Raw genomic sequence first — 25169 nt, forward strand, 5'->3', positions numbered from 1 at the left:
TAGTACTGCTCTTTTTGTGTATGGCATGGGAAACTCCCCAATTATCTTTGCTTTTCCATTCCACAGGGTCGTTTGTCCATGTCCAATAACATGGGCCAAGAAGGTGACTTGGGCTTTGGCAAATTCACTTTTAGCAAGGTTTATCACCAAGCCTGCCTCCCGAAGTCGATCAGGCAATTCTAATCAATGGTGCAATTGTTCCTTCCATGTGCGGGTAAAAGTCACCAGGTCATCAATATAAACGACACAATTGGGTCATCCGGAAATGACCTTATTGGCTAGTCTTCGAAATGTGGCTGGTGCATTTTTCATACCAAATGGCGTGACTTTAAATTGATGCAGTCCATTCGGTGTTACAAAAGCCAATATAGTTTTGCTCTTTTGGACACAGGTACCTGCCAGCATCCTCTGAGCAAGCATAACTTAGAAAAAAAGTCGCTTCTCCCACCTTTTCAACACTGCCTTCCAAACATGAATTTGGATTCAAATCAGACTTTGTAATTGCATTAACGTTATGATAGCCAACACAAAACCGTTGGGTACCATCTGGTGTTGGCACCATTACTATAGGTGAGCTCCAGTCACTGTAACTCACTTTGTTTATGTTGTTTTTGGAGCAGGCGTTCAACCTCCTTTTCAACTTGTGCCAGCTTTAGAGAGTTATGCCTATAAGGATGTCACTTCATTGAACCAACATTACCTATACATACATCATGCATAATTAGGTTAGTACTTCCCAGCTTATTTCAACATACCTCTTCATGTGATAGCAATAACTCTTTCAGGCCATTTCAGTTTTCCTCATGGAAGGTAACTCAATGATTTATCCCAATTTTTGACGACTTCCTCATTTCCAATATAATTTGAGGTATGTCCATTTAGAATTCTCTGAACATGGTTGTTCCCTTTGTGTTGTAACCAATAACACAATCTCCTTTTGCCTTCCTTCCCTGTCAAAATACCTTTTGAACATATTTTGGAGTCTTTTTTCAAATAGCTCACCTCACTCAATCTCCTTTTGACTTGATTAAGTCCACTAAACCTTGCTTTTCCAGGTTCACCTATCACAGGAAGTTACTCTAACACCTTATCTCCGAGAGCAAAACTGTGAGTTTTTGATATCATGCCTGCTTCCTGTTTCATTGTTTGCGGTGATACTTTTAAATGCTGTCTAACCAACTCGCCCACTCTATTTAACCGTTCCCTAAAATTTGACACATGCCCCAAATGTGTGGTCTCTGAATTTTGACACCAATTTCTCCTAAATCAAGTTCAGAGTTCCTTTCATTTTATACCCAAAGACTAATTCAAATGGACTGAATTTGGTCGATTCATTTGATACATCTCTGATGGAAAAAAGTACAAATGGAATTCCTTTATCCAAATTATCTAGATAGTCTTGGCTATCAACCGTAAACACGGTCTTCAATATCTGATGCCTCCTTTCTAGCACTCCCTGTGATTCTGGATGGTATGCAGTGGTTTTGAAGTGTTTTATTCCGAAGCTGTCCATAACTTCCTTGAATAATCTTGATGTCAAGTTTGACGTTGATTTGATTATATCTCTTGGGTAGTCCATATCTAGTGAAAAATTTGAGTAACTCCTTCATAATCCTTTTCGCTGTGATAATGTGTAATGGGACAGCCTCTTGAAATTTAGAGGACACATTCATTATTGTTAACAAATCCTGATCCCCACCTTGTGTTTTCAGTCGGGGTCCAACACAATCAATTAAATGGTTCCACAAATGTAGGAATGACAATTAAAGGTGCTGGTTTTATCACTAGAACGTAGAACATTGAACAATTACGCCACAGTACAGACCCTCGCTGTTGTGCTGATCTGTGAAAGAAATGCGAAGCCCACCTAAACGACACTATTCCATTTTCCTCCATTTGTATATCCAATGACCAGTTAACTACCCTTATAGTTGACGAGACTACTACTGTTGCAGGCAGTGCATTCCATGAAACTACTACTCTCTGAGGAAAGAGACTACCTCTGACATCCATCCTATATCTGTCAACCTTCAATTTAAAGCTATTTCTCCTCGTGCTAGCCATCATCATCCAAGGAAAAAGGCTCTCACTGTCCACCCTATCTAACCCTCTGGTTATCTTATATATCTCAATTAAGTCACCTCTCAACCTTCTTCTCTCTATCAAGAACAACCTCAAGTCCCTCAGCCTTTCCTCGTAAGAACGTCCTTCTATACCATGCAACATCCCAGTAAATCTCCTCTGAACCCTTTCCGTTTCTGAAATTCCACATCCTTCTTATAATGCAGTGGCCAGAACTGTCCGTAATATTCCAAGTGGCCACACCAGAGTTTTGTACAGCTGCAGCATTATCTCATGGTTCCAAAGCTCAATCTCTTTACTCATCAAAACTAACACATCGTATGACTTCTTAACAACCAGATCAATCTGGGTGACAACTTTCAGAGATTTATGTGCATGAAGACTGAGATCTCTCCGATCATCTTCACTGCCAAGAATCTTACAATTCACCCAGTACTCTGGATTCATGTTACTTCATCCGAAGTCAATCACCTCACACTTTTCTGCATTAAACTCCATTTGCCACCTCTCAGCCCAGTTCTGCAGTTTATCTATGTCCCTCCGTAACCTGTAACATCCCTCAGCACTATCCACAACTCTACCGACCGAAGTGTCATCTGCAAATTTACTAAACCATACTTCTACGCTCTCATCCAGGACATTTAGAAAAATGACAAACAGCAATGGACGCAAAACAGATCCTTGTGGCACTCTAAAAATAACTAAACTCCTGGATGACAACTACCTATCAACCACCACCCTCTTCTTTCAGCTCACCAATGTCTGATCCAAACCACTAAATCACCCTCAATCCCATGCTTCCGTATTTTGTGCAACAGCCTACCATGGGGTACCTTCTCAAACACCTTACTGACTCTCCTCACTACCTAACGTTTTCCAGTTACCTTACACCCATGACATGTCTAGCAATATTCAATTAAATCCTTATGTCCTCCAGGGTTGTAAAAATGTTTTTGTATTTTACCCTGATGTTTTCTTACCCCCTACTGGTAATTCACATGCGACACACAACACCTACCTTTGACATCAGCTAGCAATATGACTTGATGAACGTCTGCCATTTCCCATCTGCCTGAAGATGTGATGAACACCATTTCGTCATCTAGATATTCTTTTAAAGATCGTAATATTTGGGAATTCGCTCAAGTCTTTCTTCTGTGTTTGGTTTTTAATACAATTGCGTCAGTTTTTCATCTTTCTGTTGTAAATCAGTTAATCTCTCTGAGCTAAAAATATCCACTTTGTCCTCCACCCGTTCTTGTTTTGTCTCGAGGGTGTTGAATCTCTGGGAGTCATTGCTGCAGGAGGCAGTGGAAGCCAAGTCATTGAGCTTTACAGGATGCAGCTGGATTACCATTCGGGCACGAGACTTTGCTGTTTTGTATCTGTTTGATTGTCTATTATATTTGCACAGTCAATGTGGTGCACATATGGAGATATGTCTACCACCCGACACTTGGGTAAAAGATGGAACATAGAAACTGGAAGCAGTAGGCAATCCGTCACCGAATAAAGAACAAAGTAAACTACCGCGCAACAATAGGCCCTTCGGCCCTCCAAGTCTGCGCTGATCCTGATCCTCTATCGAAACCTGTCACTTATTATCTAAGAATCTGTATCACTCTGCTCCCTGTCCATTCGTGTATCTGTCTAGATACATCGTAAAATACATTGTCGTGCCCACCTCCACTGACAATGTGTTCCAGACAACCATCACCATCTGCCTAAAAAACGTTCCACGCATATCTCCCTTAAACTTTCCCCCTCACTTGAACTCATAACCCCTTTTAACTGAGTCCACCCCCCGTGAAAAGCTTCTTGCTGTTCACCCTGTCAAACCTCCTCGCGATTTTGTAGACCTCAATCAGGTCCCCCCACAACCTCTGTTTTTCTACTGAATGTAATTCTCATGTACTTGACATCTCTTCATAGCTCGCACGCTCCATACCAGGCAAAATCCTGGGGAACTCCCTCTGCAGCCTTACAAAAGCATCCTCATCCTTTTGGTAACGTGATAACCAGAACTGTATGCAGTATTCCAAATATAGCCGAACCAAAGTCTTATACATGACTTTCCAACTCTTGTAATCAATACACTGTCTGATGAAGGAAAGCATGCCGTATGCCTTCTTGATCAGTTTGTCAACCTGCATTGCTTCCTTCATTGTACAATGGACATAAACACGCAGTTCTCTCTGCACATCAATTATCCCCAGGGCTTTTCCATTTATTGTATAATTCGCCCTTAAATTGGATCTTCTAAAATGCATCAACTCGCATTTGCCCGGATTGAACTTCATCTGCCATTTCTCCGCCCAAATCTCCAAGCTATCTGTATTCTGCTGCATTCACTGATAGTCCGCTTCACGATCTGCTGCTCCACCAATCTTAGTGTCATCTGCAGACTTGCTAATTAGACCTCCTCCACCTATCTCTTAGAGCAGGTTCTGACATTTTATAAAATAAGGGCTGATCTTTTCACTGAAAACATATTCCCACCTATTGAGTTTAATGTCTCAACAGGTATCAAGATCTTTCTTGAACATACTTGCTCTCAAATCGCCATGTCTCTTCCTTTCGCATTCCATCTCTCTCTCTGTCATTCTCGCCCTGACTTGACACACTCCCATCTCTTAGACCTTTTCATTCTGCCCTGACCTTTGACTCTGTCTGTTTCATCCCCCTCATTTCTTTCATATTGGTCATTATATCTTGCTCTACCTCTCTCACCCCACCCCTGCCTCTCTCTCAGCCAAACTCTCTGTCCTTCTCAGCCTTTCTCCATCACATCCTCAGTGTCTCACAGACTGTGCCACCATCTCTATCACTCCGTCTATCTTTCAGCCTCTCTCTCTCTATCTCTCTTCCTTTCTACTCTCTTTCATACTCTGTCTCTCTGTCTCTCTCTCTCTCTCTCTCTACAGCACAGTCTCTCTCTCTCTCTCTTTCTGTCATCCTATCTTTCTATGCAGTCTCTGTCTCATCTTGTTTTTTTCTGTGCCCCTGTCTCTGCCTGCGCCTGTCTTTCCTCCTCTTGCTGCTGCAGTGATTGTAACAAGGTCAGTCAGTAGAATCTCAGAGAATCTCGTGGTATCAGCGGCCTCCATCTTACCGTAGCAGCAGTGGGACTGGTGAGAGTGAGGAGGAGGGGACTGCTGGGAAGGTCAATTAATTCTTTAATAACTTATCACGTGGATAGGCAGACCACATGCTGAGCAGGGGCACACACGGGACTGCTGAGTAAGTGAGGTAATATATTTGTGTGGTTGCCTTAGCCGAAACGCCACTTTGGTAGCTTCTCCCACCAATCGTCCTCCTCATCCTCTAACCAAAGAAAAGGTTTTGTGCACCAATTCATTCAGGTAAGTAGTTGTTTCATTAGTCTGTTTGGGAATTCACAAGAGTGCGAATGAATGTAAGGGCAGTTGCATGATCCTCCGGCCAGATGTGGGAAGTAAGGGTCACCACTCGTGTCTCCAATGACTTCATCTGTGAGAATTTATCCCAACTCCAGTTCCTCAGACACTGCGTTAGGGAGGTGGAGTTGGAGCTGGATGAATTTCGCATCATTCGGAAGGCAGAGGATTTATCATACAGGAGTTACAGGGACGTAGTCTTGAGGATCTAAAAATTGAATTTAGGCTGTTGTTAGAAGCATCGAGTGTATGCAGATTTCTATTAACGACTCTGCGGTCTCCAACCTTGCAAAGAAGAAGATGATATAGATCAAACTTGACCTGCTGTGTGGACTTGCCATTGCCAGCATTGGTGCACAAGAAGGGACAGTTTACCTGTGTGATCCTGAGCAAACAAAGACTGTGTACCAACTATGCCAGGAAGATGTCCTGGTGTGCTGAGAGACTGAATGTTACCAAGAATGACTGAATGTTACCAAGAATGTCAACTGCATCAAAAAGATTGAACACTTCATTTACAGACCACGTCTAAATGGTCTTTACCCTGTGAAGGTGTTGTTTGCCAGTTTGATTTCATTTGTACTATGGGCATCCTTGGTAAGCCTTGTCCCCTTTCAGATAGATCACGTAGTAAAAGAGAAAAAGGGGGAATGTTATCCTTCACTAACAATTTGTTTCTAGCAGATGTTCGCACATAAAGGGACGGCTGGAAAATGGGAAGCTTTCAGAAATGAGATAACAAGAATCCAGAAAAAGTATGTTCCTGTTCGGGTGAAAGGAAAGGCTGGTAGGTATAGGGAATGCTGGATGGCTAAAGAAATTGAGGGTTTGGTTCAGAAAAAGAAGGAAGGATATACCAGGTATTGACAGGACAGATCGAGTGAATCCTAAGAAGAATATAAAGGAAGTAGGAGTAAACTAAAGAGGGAAATCAGAAGGGCACAAAGGGGACATTGAGATAGCTTTGGCAAATAGAATTAAGGAGAATCCAAAGAGTTTTTACAAATACATTAAGGACGAAAGGTTAACTAGGGATCAGCAAGGTGGCCTTTATGTGGAGCCACAGAAAATGGGAAGATACTAAATGAGTATTTTGCATCAGTATTTACGTTGGAAGAGGATATGGAAGATATAGACTGTAGGGAAATAGATGGTGACATCTTGCAAAATGTCCATATCACAGAGGAGGAAATGCTGGATGTCTTGAAACGCAAAAATGTGAAAAAATCCCCGTGACCTGATCAGGTGTACCCTAGGACTCTGTGGGAAGCTAGAGAAGTGATTGATGGGCCTCTTGCTGAGATATTTGTATCATCAATAGTCACAGGTGAAGTGCCGTAAGACTGGAGGTTGGCTAACGTGGTGCCACTGTTTTAGAACGCTGGTAAGGACAAGCCAGGGAACTGTAGACCAGTGAGCCTGACGTCGGTGGTGGGAAGGTTGTTGGAGGGAATCCTCAGGGACAGGATGTACATGTATTTGGAAAGGCAAGGACTGATTAGGGATAGTCAACATGATTTTGTGTATGGAAAATCATGCCTCACACACTTGATTGATTTTTTTAGAGGAAGTAGCAAAGAGCATTGATGAGGGAAGAGCGGTAGATGTGATCTATATTGTCTTCAGTAAGGCATTCGACAAGGTTCCCACTGATGTGCAAGGTTAGATCTCACGGAATACAGGGAGAACAAGCCAATTGGGCACAGAACTGGCCCAAAGGTGGAAGACAGAGGGTGGTGGTGGAGGGTTGTTTTCAGACTGGAGGCCTGTGACCAGTGGAGTGTCACAAGGATCAGTGCTGGGCCCTCTACTTTTTGTCATTTACATAAATGATTTGGATGCCAGCATAAGAGGTACCGTTAGTAAGATTGCAGATGACACCAAAATTGGAGGTGTCATGGACAACGAAGAACGCAACCTCAGATTACAGCAGGATCTTGACCAGATGGGCCAATGGGCTGAGAAGTGGCAGATGGAGTTTAATTCAGATAAATGCGAGGGGAAAAATGCATTCAGATAAATGCATTTTGGGAAAGCAAACCTTTGCAGGACTTATACTCATAATGGTAAGGTCCTACGGAGTGTTGCTGAATGAAGAGACCTTGGAGTGCAGGTTCATAGCTCCTTGAAAGTGGAGTCGCAGGTAGATAGGATAGTGAAGAAGGCGTTTGGTATGCTTTCCTTTACTGGTCAGAGTATTGAGTACAGGAGTTGGGAGGTCATGTTGCGGCTGTACAGGAAATTGGTTGGGCAACTGTTGGAATATTGCATGCAATTCTGGTCTCCTTCCTTTCGGAAAGATGTTGTGGAACTTGAAAGAGTTCAGAAAAGATTTGCAAGGATGTTGCCAGGGTTCGAGGATTTGAGCTATAGGGAGAGGCTGAACAGGCTGGGGATGTTTTCCCAGTCTCGTCGGAGGTTGAGGGGTGACCTTATAGAGATTTACAAAGTTATGAGGAGCATGGATAGGGTAAATAAGCAAAGTCTTTTCGTTGGGGTCGGGGAGTACAGACTAAGAGGGCATAGGTTTAGGGTGAGAGGGGAAAGATATGAAAGAGACCTAAGGGGCAACTTTTTCGCGCAGAGTGTGGTACGTGTATGGAATGACCTGCCTAAGGAAGTTGTGGAGGCTAGTACAATTGCAACATTTAAGAGGCATTTGGATGGTTATATGAATAGGAAAGGTTTGGAGGGATAAGAGCCGGGTGCTGGCAGACGGGACTAGATTGGGTTGGGATATCTAGTCGGCATGGACGGGTTGGACCGAAGGGTCTGTTCCATGCTGTCCATCTCTATGACTCTATGACTCCATAATAAAATATTTGGAGAGGATGAAGTAGTTTGTTATGCCCTTACTTCAGCAAGAGACTCTCTGACCCCTTTTATCACTCTAAGTCCTAACATGGGGTATAGAATAGTTCTAAATTAATTACAGGGTTATGGACTTCCTCCAGTAAATCCGCGATACCCTTTACAAATTGCTACAATGGTCATGGATAGGGGTGCACTTTTGTAAAAGTTCCTAAACTTATCACCTGTGCCATGATAAAATGCATCAGTCGTCACTGCTTCATTGAAGGACCTCGCAGCTCATGTGTATGCCTTTAAAAGGAATGTGTCTCTGTTACCACTGCTGTTCAAACCCTTTATAGGTGGGTAACAACACCCACATTCATTATAATACCTCTAATAGCACTAATATTTTCCCAATTATTGGATGGATAGAATCATTCTGGGATGTTGGCCACGTCTCTTATCAAGAGACCTCCCTCATTCGACTGAATGCTTTTCTGCCTTTTCGTTTGGTACCAAACTAAATAATCATGGATTACCCAGATACCCCAGGAAGTCCCAAAGATAGGCCCGCTTCTTATTGGCAAGCTCTCTCCACTATCTGTACTAAACCTGCATATTATTTTTTTCAGTTTGTCCTGAAACACCAAAATTGGACAAAATACTTTGTCCTGAATAGAGCAACGACTCTTCATGCTGTAGCTGCAGGAACACTATTTCCAACTATTGTTTCCTGTCCAATTACCTGGCAACGAGATTCAAATTCCCCTGTTAAACGTTCAGTTTCTTTTGACTTTTGTGCAGAATGGAAGAATCCAAAGGCCATATCAAGAAGTAAAACTCAATCATTATCATATGCAGCTCTTAGTGTTTTTTCCGTAGGATGGTCGTCAGGAGTTATTAGTCATCAAAACCCTAATTCCATAATTATCTCATTTGTGGACTCACGATTTTAGGAAATGAGACACCTTTGCCCTAATAGAAATTAGGGACATACTTTCAGAATTGTGCCTATTTCCCCAACAAAACCGCTATGCATTCGATTACATACATGTGAAAGTAGGTGGAGTTTGTGCCATAGTCAAAGGAAAGTGCATCATAAAGGTCACTAATTTTATCGAAAACATTACGAGACAGAGAGATAATATCCGCACTTTTATCAACCAAATCAATGAAGGTGCAGGATGGGGAGATTGGGTTTTGACTCATGGTACAACTGGCTAATCAATATGGCTATGTATGTTGCTTTAGTTGGTCTTTTTGTTGGTATTGCTATTGTTAAATGTATTATTGCTAAAATATTAGCTTCTATTGACATCATTGGTTCCACCCAGAAAATACTTCTTCTCCACTCAGATGGTGGTGAGGAAGCACCAGTGCCTGCCCCGGGTTACTCTTCGGAGGAAGAGGGAGCATGGCAATCATTCGCTGTCATTAAATTAATTTAATCCATGCCTTTATGATGCGGTCATGGGATGATCAAAGTGTGGAATGAGGATCTAAAATTTGAATTCAGACTGTTGTCAGGAGCAACAGGTGTACGTAGATTTATATTAACCACAAAGTGGCTTTTCAATTTAAAATAACACAACAAATGGTTGCAAGTAATGATTTGACTCTGTAAACTTGAACTGATGCTTTGCTAAGTTGATTGTATTTAGAGATAAAATGGAACAATGGATTTTTCAAATTATGAATCTTTTGATAATATTCCCCACAGTAGGCTCATTGTTGGTTTCGTAAGTTTGCCGATAACACAATGGTCAGTGGCGTTCTGGATAGTGACGAGGGCTGTTGCAGGTTACAACAAGACATTGACAGGGTGTAGAGCTGGCTTGAGAAGTGGTAGATGGAGTTCAACCTGGATAAATGTGAAGTGATTCATTTTGGAAGATTGAGTTTGAATGCTGAACACGGGGTTAAAGACAGGATTCCTGGCAGTGTGGAGGAACAGCATGATCTTGAGGTCCATGTACACAGATCCCTCGAAGTTGCCAATCAAGTTGATGGGGCTGTTAAGAAGGCGTATGGTGGTTTTGGTTTTCATTAACGAGGGATTGAGTTTAAGAGCTGACAAACATTTCTCATCCATGTATTTATCTAAATGTCTTTTAAACGTTGTAACTGTACACACATCCAGCACTTCCTCTGGAGGTTCATTCCACACACAAACCACTCTGTGTGTAAAACAAAATGCCCTCATGCCTTGTTTTCAATCTTTCTCCTTGCACATTTAAAATATGCCCTTAGTCTGAAAATTCCCCACCGGAGGGAAACAACAGCTGCCATTCACCTCATTTATACACCTCATGATTTACTCCAGTGAAAACAGTCCCAGCCTATCCAGCCTCTCCTTCTGACTGAAGCCTTCCATTCCTGGGAACATTCTGGTTAGTCTTTCCAGAAGAAGCTCCAGCTTAATTTTATCCATGCTGCAAGAGGGCGACCAGAACTGGACACATTACCCCCGTTCTGGCTGAGATAAACAGTGAAGTGACGGTTGAAGTGGGGTTGCTGATTGTGACAAGCTGAGACCCTGTGGCAAAACCTCTCAACGGGGAGGGCCCAATCATTTAGGATGGCACGGTGTCTCAGTGATTAGCACTGCTGCCTCAAAGCACCAGGGGCCTGGTTTCAGTTCCAGCCTCAGGCCATTCTGTGTGTGGAGTTTGCACATTCTCCCTGTGTCTGTGTGGGTTTGCAGCCAATTTCCTCCAGAAATCAAAGATGAGCAGGTGAATTGATCGTGCTAAATTGCGCACTGTGTTCAGAGATGTGTAGGTTAGGTGCTTTAATCAGGGATAAAATGTAGAGTCATAGGGTAGGGGAATGGGTCTGGGTGGGGTCTCTTGAGAGGGTCGGTGTGGTCTTGTTTGGCCAAATGGCCTGTTTCCACTCTGTAGGGATTCTATGATGAAAACACGGGATGGGGTTACTTGAGCTATTTTTTACCCTAAGAATGTGTCAGTTGAATTTCTTCATCTCAAGAGAGCGGCAGAGCCCTCCAAAATGTGTCCATCGCCAGGAAGTTAACTCGCCTGTCGTAATCTTTGTTTGTGAATTCTCCATAAAATAATCAACTCTAAAATGTTATAAACCCATTTTCCCCTCGCAGTTCCTGCAGGGTATAAAATAAGGGTGTTTATCCCGCTCTGAATCAGAGAGATTATTTGCAGCATAAAGTGATTGATCTCTTCACTCAGAAGATGCATCTACCAGTCCAAATGGTCAGGAAGATATTCTGTGTTGCAATAGCTATACTCGGTTTGCCTGGTAAGGGTCTGTGAGTGTTGAGAGTAGGGTTGTTATGATGCAGTGGTCGTGTCCCGATCCCTGAACTTAATCAGGCCTGGATACAAGTACCCCCTGTTCCCCATGTGTTTCTCACATCTCAGTGCAAGTTGATTAAAAGTGTCTCGAATGTTGCATGAGACAAATTGTTTTGAACAATTGCTGCCTTGGAGAAGTTATTGTATCGGATTCATTTGGAGGAGATCTGCTGAGGACTAGCTGAGTTGCACATCAGCTCACTTAAAAAACATTTTGAGTTGGCAGAACGCTTGGTAAGAACACACTGGATCGGAGGGAAAGTTCTGAGTATAGTTGAGTTGGAGGAATGCCTGCTAAGAACAAGCTGAATTGGAGAGAAAGCTGCCATAAGGAAGCTACTCCGGATAATATCTCCCAATTCAGAAACAAAAAATCCCATGACATAAATTCAGAGTGAAACCTATTCCCGATTTTTAAAGAGTGACTGGAAGAAGACCAAAACATTATATTTACTGAAAAATCTGTATGAAGAAGACTTGGTGGCAAAGGTGCATGTTTAGTAGCACAGTCACATCATCTCTCACAGTGAATTTACTGGCACTTGAGATTTTATTCAAAGGCAAGTGTGGAATCACCCCACGCACCACACCTTACCTGGTTGCCATGGCAAAATTGGATCTACATAGAGTCATAGAGTCATAGAGATGTACAGCATGGAAACAGACCCATCGGCCCAACCTGTCCAAGCCGATCAGATATCCCAATCCAATCTAGTCCCACCTGCCAGCACCCGGTCCATATCCCTCCAAACTCTTCCTATTCATATACCCATCCAGATGCCTCTTAAATGTTGTAATTGTACCAACCTCCACCCAATCCTCTGCCAGCTCATTCCATACACGTACCACCATCTGCGTGAAAAGGTCTCTTTTGTATCTTTTCCCTCTCACACTAAACCTATGCCCTCTAGTTCTGGACTCCCCGATCCCAGGGAAAATACTTTGTCTATTCATCCTATCCATGCCACTCATAATTTTGTAAACATCTATAAGGTCACCCCTCAGCCTCCGATGCTCCAGGAAAAAAAGCCCCAGCCTTTCAGCCTCTCCTCTATAGCTAAAATCCTCCAGCCCTGGCAACATCCTTGTAAATATTTTCTGAATCCTTCCATGTTTCACAACATCTTTCTGATAGGAAAGAGACCAGAATTGCACGCAATATTCCAACAGTGGTCTGACCAATGTCCTGTACAGCTGCAACATGACCTCCCAATTCCTGTACTCAATGTTCTGACTAATAAAGGAAAGCATACCAAACGCCTTCTTCACTATTCTATCTACCTGCGACTCCACTTTCAAGGAGCTATGAACCTGCACTCCAAGGCCGCTTTGTTCAGCAACAATCGCTCGGATGTTACCATTAAGTGTTTAAGTCCTGCTAAGATTTGCTTTCCCAAAATGCAGCACCTCACATTTATCTGAATTAAACTCTATCTGCCATTTCTCAGTCCATTGCCTATCTGGGCCAGACCCTGTTGTAATCTGAGGTAATCTTCTTCGCTGTCCACTACACTTCCAATATTGGTGTCATCTGCAAACTTACTAACTGAACCTCTTATGCTCGCACACAAATCAATTATGTAAGTGACAAAAAGTAGAGGACCCAGCATGGATCCTTGTGGCATTCCACTGGTCGCAGGCCTCCAGTCTGAAAAACAACCCTCCACCACCACCCTCTGTTGTCTACCTTTGAGCCAGTTCTGTATCCAAATAGAGTCATAGACTTATAGAGATGGAAACAGACCCTTTGGTCCAACCCGTCCAAGCCGACCAGATATCCCAACCCAATCTAGTCCCACCTGCCAGCACCCGGCCCATATCCCTCTCAACCCTTCCTATTCATATACCCATCCAAATGCCTATTAAATGTTGCAATTGTACCAACCTCCACCACATCCTCTGGCAGCTCATTCCATACACATACCACTCTTAGCAGGACGTATACGCTTAATGGTAAGGTCCTAGGGAGTATTGTTGAACAAAGAGACCTTGGAGTGCAGGTTCATTGCTCCTTGAAAGTGGAGTCGCAGGTAGATAGGATAGTGAAGAAGGCGTTTGGTGTGCTTTCCTTTATTGGTCAGAGTATTGAGTACAGGAGTTGGGAGGTCATGTTGCGGCTGTACAGGGCATTGGTTAGGCCACTGTTGGAATATTGCGTGCAATTATGGTCTCCTTCCTATCGTAAAGATGTTGTGAAACTTGAAAGGGTTCAGAAATAATTTACAAGGATGTTGCCAGGTTTGGGGTATCTGAGCTACAGGGAGAGGCTGAACATGCTGGGGCTGCTTTCCCGGGAGCGTCTGAGGCTGAGGGGTGACCTTATAGAGGTTTACCAAATTATGAGGGGCATGGATAGGATAAATAGTCAAAGTCTTTTCCGTGGGGTAGGGGAGTCCAGAACTAGAGGGCATAGGTTTACGGTGAGAGGGGAAAGATTTTGCTAGTTCTGTCGGGAGGAATTTAAATTAGTCTGGCAGGGGGGAGGGAACACAGGATATTGATGAAATAGAGACACATCATGCTACAGCAAAGGAAGCAAGTCAGAGTGAGTTCAGCTACGTTTAGTGTCAAGAGAGTAAGGCAAGGTTGGATGGTCTTAACTTTAACATGAGGAATGTAATAGGTCAGATTGACATGTTATTGGTGTGGATTGACACATGAAAGTACGATGTTGTTATCATCACAGAAACATGGTTGCGGGAAGGGCTGGCCTGGCAACTTAACATTCCTGGGTACAGGATCTTTAGGCGAGACAGAGGAGGGTGTACAAAGGGTGGTGGTGAAACACTATTAATGAAGGAGTCGATTACTGTAAGAAGGAGAGATGTTATTTTCGATGGGTCCTCAAACAAGGCTTTGTGGGTAGAACGTCGGAATGTTAAGGGGACAGTTACTTTACTGGGAGTGTACTATTGTCCCCCAAAGCGTCAATGGGAAATAGAGGAATAAACATGTAAATGGTTCAAAGAGATGTGAAAAAATAATAATCGGTAATTGTACAGAAAAATATACGTTAAAAAAACCTTTCCCCCGACTACATCCACTCCAAACACACTTGGGGTTGGACAACAAGGGGTTAAATAGAGTCACTCAACTCATTAGAAGTCAAAGTAAACTAAACCTCAAATCCCCTTGGGTCAACCCCATCAATCTCACTTGGGACAGGGACAACATGAATCCTTGTTTCTTTCAGAAACTCCAAAATGCAAATGGGAAAATAATTACATTGGAACAGAAACATACTAAATGACAATACCATCTTCCAGGCTGGTGATGTACTCCAGCTCCAACAGTGCCCACCGGTCTCTAAATGCATCGACGATGCTGGTGATGACCAGGTGCTCCCTCTCTAGGGACACCCGAGGGCAGATATAACTGTGAAAGAAGGGCAGACAGTCAGGAGTGACAAGCCCCTCCTCGGCCTGCTGCCTGGACCTGTTAATGGCCATCTTGACCAGGCCCAGGAGCAGAGACATGAGAAGGCCTGTAGACTTGTCCGCTCATCCCCACACCTGGTGTCAGTAGATCAGGAAGGTGGGACTGAAATGTAAACAACATTTTAACAGCAGCCCCTTCAAAAACCGAACAAGAAGCTGCAAATGGACACACTGGAAATACACATGGAAAACCGTCTCCTCCAGGCCACAGAACGTGTGTGTGGTCTGACACCCGGTGAACTCCCTCAGCTGACAGTTGTTTGGGACCACTGCAGGCAGCATTCTCCACACCAGATCCCTGGGGTAAGAGGGGAGCACCCCTTTGTCGATGACCGTCCGACAGAGGGAAAACGTCACACCAAGGCACGGCTGGGCAGTGGGCTGAGGCGTAAAAGTGGAGAATGTGCAGCATCAGCCCGTACAGACAACGCCTCAGTGCTGTTCGAAAAGACACCGGGAGGATTTCCCTCAGACAGCTCAGATTGTGGAACACCCTGTCACGGGGGAGGGTACGGGCTGTGGGGCTGATGTCGAGTTCCAGACAGACAGGGGTCAGAATACTGTCTCCGTTCTTGCTCCAGAGGACATTGTGTGACACTGATCGTTCCCCATTTATTCATGTTCATCCATTGGTCTTCATGCAGTAGTCTCTGGTGTGACTTAACTGTGCTGTTTAATGGCATCCTTTTATTAATGCTCTGAGTACCATTTTCATCATTGCTAATATTATACACATTTGCTCCGACAGAAACTTCCTTTTCCTCCATCCTATTTCTGTTATCCATTCCCCTTCACATGGTGTGGCATTACCATTTGTTTTATTGATGCTGACATTGAATAATTCGCTTAAAAGGAAACATCAACACGTTTGTGAACTTTTCTCTGAACTTGGACAGTGTTGCTACATAAATAAGTGTGTTTGTACAGCAGTTTATATCCCGGAGCATATTTGCGACATATCTGAAGACATATTCAGAATTATTGTCTAATAATGGATCTAAAGTATTAAAATATTTCAAAAGGTACCACATCCATAGAAGGATGAAGCTACTGGATATTGCGAAGAGTAAAATGATAGACTTTCTTCTGCTCTCCATCTCTGGGTCACAATGATTCTGCCCCTTGCTCTGATCCCTCAGTCTCTTATGGGCTCGACTGGCCACTAAAGTGTACCTGACTGTCAGAGTGTTGATCAACAGAATTAAAGCAAACGGGAGCATTGGAGTTAAGACCTTTTCAAACCTATTGAATCCTACCCGTACGGGATCACTATAATATGCTTCAGTATTGGTGCAGAGCCACTCGACATTGTTAATGATTCGTTTAGCTTCGTACCTGAAGTAGGTGGGAATGTTTTTGAAACAGAGCAGGATGCCTGTTGTTGCTAGAACCACTGCCGCAGTTTTCTTGGTGCAATATTTCATTTTCAACTTCTGGCAACAAATGGCAACAAATCGATCAAAGGTAAAAATGACGGTGAACCAGGCAGAACAATCAGTGGCAGCACGGCGCAGGGTGTAGTGAACTCTGCAGACAGTCGTCACATCCAAGAAATTCAGAGGGAAATAATAATCATTGATCCGGTACAATATGACCTCAAGGATGATGTACAGCAGATCCGCTGTCACCATGGCAACCAGGTAACACGTGGTGCATGGAGACATTCCACATTTTCCGTTGAATAAAATCCCAAGTGCCAGTAAATTCACTGTGGGAGAGTGAAGGGAAAGGGAATTAGAAATTACAGAAAAAATGTTCGCAGTTTCTGAGGACAGTCCATTTAACAAAACAAATTAGCCATGACTTCAACAGGTCTGCAAGTTGGACAGATCAGAGTAAAGTTCAGGTTGAACAGGTATCAGTCGGAGCCACGTATCAGACTGCTCACCGGAAGCAGGTCAGTGGGGAATTGTGTGTCTGAAGCTGGAGAAGTGCAACTTTGGAGTAGACCCTCTGCCCCACCGGCTGCAACGTGTTCAATTTCCTTTTCTGTTGCAAAGTGTGTTACCTGCCAAGAAATACTCACCACCCATTAGACTCACCCTCTGAATTGGGTGTCTGTCCTTCACACGTCATATTTTGTGGTCTTACCTCCTTTAGATCAGCCTTACTCACCGCTACTTTTAACTCTACCCGCAACTCCCCAGCCTTATTAACGAGCCCATCCTTTTTGGTAATTTACAAAACTTTGGAGCAGCATGGTGGCTCTGTGTTTAGCACTTCCCAGCGCTAGGTACCCGAGTTTGATTCCAGTCTTGGGTGACTGTCTTTGCGGAGTTTGCACATCCTCCCTGTGTCTGCGTGGGTTCGTTTGTATGCTCCAATTTCCTCTCACAATCTAAAGATGTGCAGGTTCGGTGAATTGGCCTTGCTGCATTGCTCAAAGTGTGCAGGGATGTGTGGGTTAGTTGCGATGTTAGGGGTAAATATCGGGTGGAAATGGGTCTGGGTGGGTTACATTTTGTAGGCTTGGTGTGGACATGTTGGTCTGAAGGGCCTGTTCCCACATTATAGGGTTTCCAAAAAGGAAAGAAAAATCAAGGATTTTGTTTTCACTTTCATACTTGTTTCAGCAGTGAGTCAAGGGCTTGGTCATATATTACTGTACTAGACATCGGTTAGATTTCCCTTGATTCCTTCATACAGTTTGGCACACAACTTCCATTTGAACTGTGTCTCTGTGATGAGATGCCAGTTGATGTGAGGGTGGATGCTGGTGGAGAGCTCTGTAGATCTGTTCCCACGGCTCCACATACCACCAAGTGAAATGTAACTGCACAAGAATATATCCTATCAAGTTACATTTCACACAAAACTATCTGTCAAACAGGTTCCTCAGCAAACACAATTGCTTGTTTGCCATCAGGTTAAAACATGTTCAACAAGTATGACATATTTGATTGACACGGAATTCAGGAATTCAGGGAACTAAATGGTGATCGCAATTAAATGTCCCAAAAAACACTCTCTCCCGCTCTCCCTCTCTCCCTGTCCTGCTTTCTCTCCCTCTCTCTCACCCACTCTCTCTCTCTATTTTCCTGTTCCCGACAGGAGCAAAGAACAAACAGGTTTAGATTAGATTAGATTACTTACAGTGTGGAAACAGGCCCTTCGGCCCAACAAGTCCACACCGACCCGCCGAAGCGCAAGCCACCCATTACCCTACATTTACCCCTTTACCTAACACTACGGGCAATTTAGCATGGCCAATTCACCTGACCTGCACATCTTTGGAGTGTGGGAGGAAACCGGAGCACCCGGAGGAAACCCACGCAGACACGGGGAGAATGTGCAAACTCCACACAGTCAGTCGTCTGAGTCGGGAATTGAACCCGGGTCTCTGGCGCTGTGATGCAGCAGTGCTAACCACTGTGCCACCGTGCCGCCCTTCTCCTGCAAGCATGGAGAAATTCTGAAAAAACAGGCACAGTTTGACGAACAGATTATTTCTGAACACAAAATGAAAAGGTGTTGGATGCTCCACAACATTTGTTCTGTGTTTCTACACGTGTGGTCATTCCACTCAACATGCATCTTTGCCTATGAAGTCTTGTACATACAGATTCTTCAGAAAATATTATGTTTTGATGTTCTTCCAGTCTCGCCTTCAAAATAGGAAATTTTTTCACTCTGAACTGATGAATGGGATTTTTTGTTTCTGAATTGGGAGAGATTATCCAGCTTCTTTATGGCAGCTTACTCTCCAATTCAGTTTGTTCTTAGCAGCCCTTCCTCCACCTCAATTATATCCTCAGAACTTTCCCTCCAATTTAGCGTGTTCTGCCAACTCCATATTTTTAAAATAAGCTTCTGTGCAACTCAGCTTGTTCTCAGCAGGTTCCCTCCAAATGAATCAAAGACGTCTCCAAGACAGTCACTGTTCAAAACATATTGACTTATGCAGCCTCAACAATTCCAGACACTTGTAATCAACTTGAACAAATATGTGAGAAACAAATGGGGAACAGGGGGTATATGTACCCAGGCCTGCTTTAGTTCAGGGATAGGGACACTACCACAGCGCCACAAGAGCCCGACCCTCAACAATCACAGACACTTACCAGGCAAACCAAGTATAGCTGTTGCAATGTAGAATAAGTTCCTGACCATTTGGATTGGTCGATGCATTTTCTGAGTGAAGAGATCAATTACTTTGAGCTGTGAACTCTCTCTGATCCAGAATGGAATGAAGCCCCTTATTTTATTCTCTGCAGTGACTGCCAGGGGAAACTGTGGTTGTAACATTGTTAGAGTTGAGTATTTTCTGAAGAATTCACAAACAAGGGTTACGACAGCTGAGTTAACTCCTGGTGATAGAGATGTTTTGGACAGCTCTGCAGCTCAATTGAGAGGAAGAAATTCAATTGACACATTCTTCGCTTCAAAGATATCTCAAAGTACTCCCACTCAGCGTTTTCATTATAGAATCCCTGCAGCGTGGAAACGGGCCAGCATCTGGCCCAACAGGTCCACGCTGACCCACTCAAGAGTAACCCATCCAGACCCATTCCACTACAACACTACCTTATTCCTGACTAATGCACCTAACCTACACATTGCTGAATAATATTGGCGATTTAGCATGGCCAATTCACGGAACCTGCACATCTTTGAATTGTGAGTGGAAACCAGAGCAAACCCACGCAGAAACAGGGATAATGTGCAAATTCCACACACGCAGCGGCCTGAGGCTAGAATTGAAATGGGTCCCTGGTGCTTTGAGGTAGCAATGCTAACCACTGAGACACTGCCGCTCTAAATGATTGGGCTCTCCCCGGTGGTAGGTCTTGCCGCAGGGTCTGTGCTGACTGTGTCAGCTCTCTGTCAGAGCAGCTCAGCTTGTCTCAATCAGTAATCCCACTTCAACCATCACTTCACTGTTTCCCTCGGCCAGATCAGGAGTAATGCGTCCAGTTCTGGTCGCCCTGTTATAGAAAGGATAAAATTAAGCTGGAGAGTGTTCAGAAAAGATTTACCAGGATGTTCCGAGGACTAGAAAGTTTCTGTTGTAGGGAGAAGTTGGATAGGCTGGGACTGTTTTCACAGAATCGCAGGAGGTTGAGTGGTGACCTTATAAAGTTTTGTAAAAACATAAGGTGTAAAAATGAGGTGAATGGAAGTTATCTCTTTTCCCTCTGGGGGGGAATTTCCAGATTAGGTGCAATCTTTAATGTGAAAGGAGAAAGATTGATAACAGACATGAGGGTATTATGCTTTGTGTGCAGAACGAACCCCCAGAGAAAGTGGTGGATGTGGATGTTTAAAAGGCATTTTACATAAATGTGAAATGGCAGGATATGGGCCAAGGGCGGGCAGATGGGACTGGCTTAGTTTGGAATCATGGTCAGCATGGACTGGTTGGACCTAAGGGTCTGTTTCCATTCTGTATGACTCTCTGACTCTATGACTCTAGGATTGAGCTAATTAGTCAATGCCCTTCAGATGCAATCTTTCTTAACCACACTCCAAGACCATTCATTTCATATCCCTACCACTGCCCTGTCAAAGGAACGTTTTGCATCAGGACACACTTTCTTTCATTGCTATTCAGTGTGTATCTGTGTCTTTGATGAACTTTCCCCCAACTTCTTTGGCTCATTGTGGATCTCCCTTTGCTTCTGTTACCTTTTTGAGTCTCTGCAGCACGCAATTTCTGGAAAGCGAAATCTCTATAACATTTCTCACCCTACACCTGTCACTTTAAAAGGCTATGTTGTCGTTGTTTTTTTTTTGAAGAGTGTTCGTAAAGGCAGAGGTCCCGAGGAGTCTGGGGAGTTGAACAGAATAACAATGGAAGGGGATCGGCCAGTTCTCCCAGATCAGGCCTTCTCCAGTTTTTCCTTGCTGCAGCATTCACAAGATGTTGGAGTCCGGAAATGTTGCAAGTTTCAGTAAAGGATTCCACTGACTTTCTCTGAAATTAATCTCTGGATGTTGTTCTCTCCTGCCTGTAAGAATCTGTGTTTCAATTTACCTTTCTGCGTCGGGCCGTGCTTATGGGATGTTACTGTATTGGAACAGCTGGTTAGTTAAGTTCCTGTTTCGGGTCAGTTAGGTTTGTTATGGACCAAGTCAGACTCCCCTCAAAATATCTTAAGGAGGTAGCCTCGACCCTAACATTTTCTTATTATAAAGGCAGATGTGAAGTCGTTATTCCAGGTGTGATGCAGCTGGTCAAACCAGTCGGCTTTAAGCAATACTAATTTAATTTAAGCACTACAGTTGAAGCACAAACTAAAGAAATCGGAATTTAGGATAAAATAACGATGGGCCAAATACTGGCAATGGGACGAGATCGGGTTAGAAAATTTGGTCGGCATGGATGTGTTGCACCTAGGGGTGTGTTTCCGTGCTGTCCAACTCTGTGACTGTACTGGAAAGCTTACCATTATACTCGAGTAATAGTCGGATTTCTTTGACTTCTTTTTATGTTTAAATCTAGGGGATTGACCGTGACATGGATACCACTTTTGAGTGACTGAAATTCACTCCATATCATTTGCAGAAATCCAATTGATTTCTCAACAAATAAAGAGAAAAAACACAATGAATTACAGTAATGCTGAAAACCCAGAGAAGAGCAGATCAGCCTGAGCACTAGTAGACCTGGAACGGAGCACGACGGTGGGAACACTGACTGATAAATGGTGATCTGTTCTCTGTGAAGGACTCAGGTTGTCCTCTACACAAGATATATCGAAAATTCTAGATTTTTGGCCAGAAATAGGTGTTTACATGAGATCTGCTATTACTCGAGTATGTATGGTAACCGACCCAATAGAGTAATTATTACTAATTAACTGTTCCAATACAGTAATATCTCATGAACACACCCCTTCGCAAAAAGGGAAATTCAAAAGTACCAAGGACAAATAATCTTTTTAAAGTGATAGCATGAACGCACATCCCCCCTTTAAAAAAATGAACCACCAAAATACAACGGTGGCTTCACTTTAAACCCCTTAGTCTTACTCTGTTAGGACAAAACACACATATACTACATTGACTATTTGCAAGCAAAAATTCGCAATTACATTCTATATCAATCGATTCACTTCTGCCACTGAATGCCTCAATTTTTCTTCATCCAAGTCTCGACAACACGTCGACTATTACATTTTCTTATCCTGCCACGCGTATAATTTTTAAATTGAATGGCTGCAGTAATAAGCTCAATTTAAACAGCCTGGAATTTTGTCCTTAAATTTCTCCACAAACCTTGATGAGTTACAATGAGTATATATAATTGTCTCAGATACAGTAATGGCAATATAGATGTGGAAATATTGCAACACAAACACCAAGCACAAAGTCTCCTTCTCAATTGTGGAATATTTCTGTTAATGAACATTCAATTTCTGGGAGAAATACCCAATAGGTCTTTCCATCTTCTTGTCATCTTCCTATAAGTGGACAGCACCGATAGCCAATCACCTGCATTGATAACCACCTTGAAGTTCTTTGCGTAATTAGGTGTGGATAATAGTGGGGCAGTGATTCACATAGCTTTCAGGCTGTCAAATGCTGTCTGACAGATTGCTGACATTGCAATTTTCTGCACTTCTTCAAAAAGTCAGTGAGTGGAGCAGCCACTCTGCTAAAATTTGGCATGAATTTCTGATAAAGGCCACTCAATCCCAGTAATTATAGTACTGCTCTTTTCGTTGATGGTATGGAAACTTCCCAATAACCATTGTTGTCACATTCCGTGGGTCCATCTATCCATGTCCGATATCATGACCCAGGAACGTGACTTGGGTTTTAGCAAATTCACTCTTATCCAGCTTTATCACCAAGCTGACTTTCTGAAGTCAATCAAATAACTCTGATCGATGCAGCAAATATTCCTCACGTGTGAATAAAAATAACCAGGTCATCGATGTATTCAACACAACTGGGTAATTCAGAAATGACTTTATTGTTTAGTCTTTGAAATGTGGTTGGTACATTTTTCATACCAAATGGCATGACTTTAAACTGATACAGTCCATTTGGTGTTTCGAAAACTGAAATTGTAATCCCTGTTTCAGATTATGGTACCTGCCAGTCTCCTAAGATTAAGCCCAATTTGGAAATATTAGTTTCTGCTCCCACATTCTCAACACAGTCTTTCAAGCGTAGAATTGGATATGAATCAGACATTGTAACTGCATGGTCTTGGCAATATTCTGCACATAATTGTTGGGTACCATGTGGTTTTGACACCATTACTACGGGGGAGCTCCAGACACTGCAATTCACTTTGATTATGTTGTCTTTGCACATGCACTCAATCTCGTTTCGAAGCTGTGCCAACTTCAGTGTGTTACGTCGAGAGGGAGGTTGCTTTCTTGGATCAGTTTTTTTCCCTAAATCATGCATAATTTAGGAAAAGTGCATAATTATGTGTGGCGAACTCTGGGCCAGTGGTTAACACAGCTTGCAGGCTATAAAATGCCTTCTGCTGTCCAATGAAACTACTTGCCTTTCTTAAGCAATTCAGTAAGAAGAGCAGCCACACTGCTAAACTTTACTATGCATTACCGATAAAATCCACAAAATCCCAAGAATCGTAGTACTGCTTTTTTTGTGGATGGCATGGGAAACTCCCCAATTATCTTTGCTTTTGCATTCCATGGTGTCGTTTGTCCATGTCCAATAACATGGACCAGGAAGGTGACTTGGGCTTTGGCAAATTCACTTTAAACAAGATTAATCACTAAGCCTGCCTCCCAAAGTCGATCAAACAATTCTAATTAATGTTGCAAATGTTCCTTACATGTGCGAGTAAAAATCACCAGGTCATCAATATAAACTACACCATTGGGTCTTCTGGGAATGACCTTATTGACGAGTCTTCGAAATGTGGCTGGCGCATTTTTCATACCAAATGGCATGACTTTAAGTTGGGACAGTCCATTCGTTGTTACAAGCCAAAATCGTCTTCACTCTTTTGGACACAGGTTCCTGCCAACATCCTCTGAGCAAGTAGAACTTTGAAATATAAGTCGCTTCTCCCACATTTTCAACACCGCCTTCCAAACATGGAATTGGATACGAATCAGACTTTGTAACTGTATTAAATTTACGATAGCCCACACAAAACCGTTGGGTACCATCTGGTTTTGGCACCATTACTATAGGTGAGCTCCAGTCACTGTAACTCACTTTGTTTATGTTGTTTTTGGAGTAGGCGTTCAACCTCCTTTTCAACTTGTGCCAGCTTTAGAGAGTTATGCCTATAAGGATGTCACTTCATTGGATCAGCATTATCTATACATACATCATGCATAATTAGATTAGTACTTCCCAATTTATTTCAACATACCTCTTCATGTGATAGCAATAACTCTTTCAGGCGATTTCAGTTCTCCTCATGGAAGGTAACTCAATGACTTATTCCAATTTTTGACGACTTCTCCTTTTGCTTTACTTCCCTGTCAAAAGATCTTTTGAACATATCCTGGAGTCCTTATCAAATAGTTCACCTCACTCAAGCTCCTTTTGACTTATTAAGGTCCACTAAACCTTGCTTTTCAAAGTTCATCTATCACTGGAAGTCACTCTAACATCTTATCTCCGAGAGCAAAATTGTGAGCTTTTGATTTCTGGCCTGCTTCCTGTTTTATTGTATGCTGTGATACTTTTAAATGCTGTCTAACCAACTCGCCCACTCTATTTAATCATTCCCTAAAATTTGACACATGCCCCAAATGTGTGGTCTCTGAATTCTGACACCAATTTCTCCTTAATCAAGTTCAGAGGTCCTCTCACTTTATGCCCAAAAGCTAATTCAAATGGATTGAATTTGGTCGATTCATTTGGTACATCTCTGATGGAAAAAAGTACGAATGGAATTCCTTTATCCCAATTATCTAGATAGTCTTGACTATTAACCGTAAACACGGTCTTCAATATCTGATGCCTCCTTTCTCGCACTCTTTGTGATTCTGGATGGTATGCAGTGGTTTTGAAGTGTTTTATTCCGAAGCTGTCCATAACTTCCTTGAATAATTTTGATGCCAAGTTTGACGTTGATCTGATTATATCTCGGTGGGTAGTCTATATCTCGTGAAACTTTTGAGTAACTCCTTCATAATCCTGTGATAATGTGTAATGGGACAGCCTCTGGA

This window comes from Chiloscyllium plagiosum, chromosome 43, assembly GCF_004010195.1.
Source record: "Chiloscyllium plagiosum isolate BGI_BamShark_2017 chromosome 43, ASM401019v2, whole genome shotgun sequence".
Lineage (NCBI taxonomy): Eukaryota > Metazoa > Chordata > Chondrichthyes > Orectolobiformes > Hemiscylliidae > Chiloscyllium > Chiloscyllium plagiosum.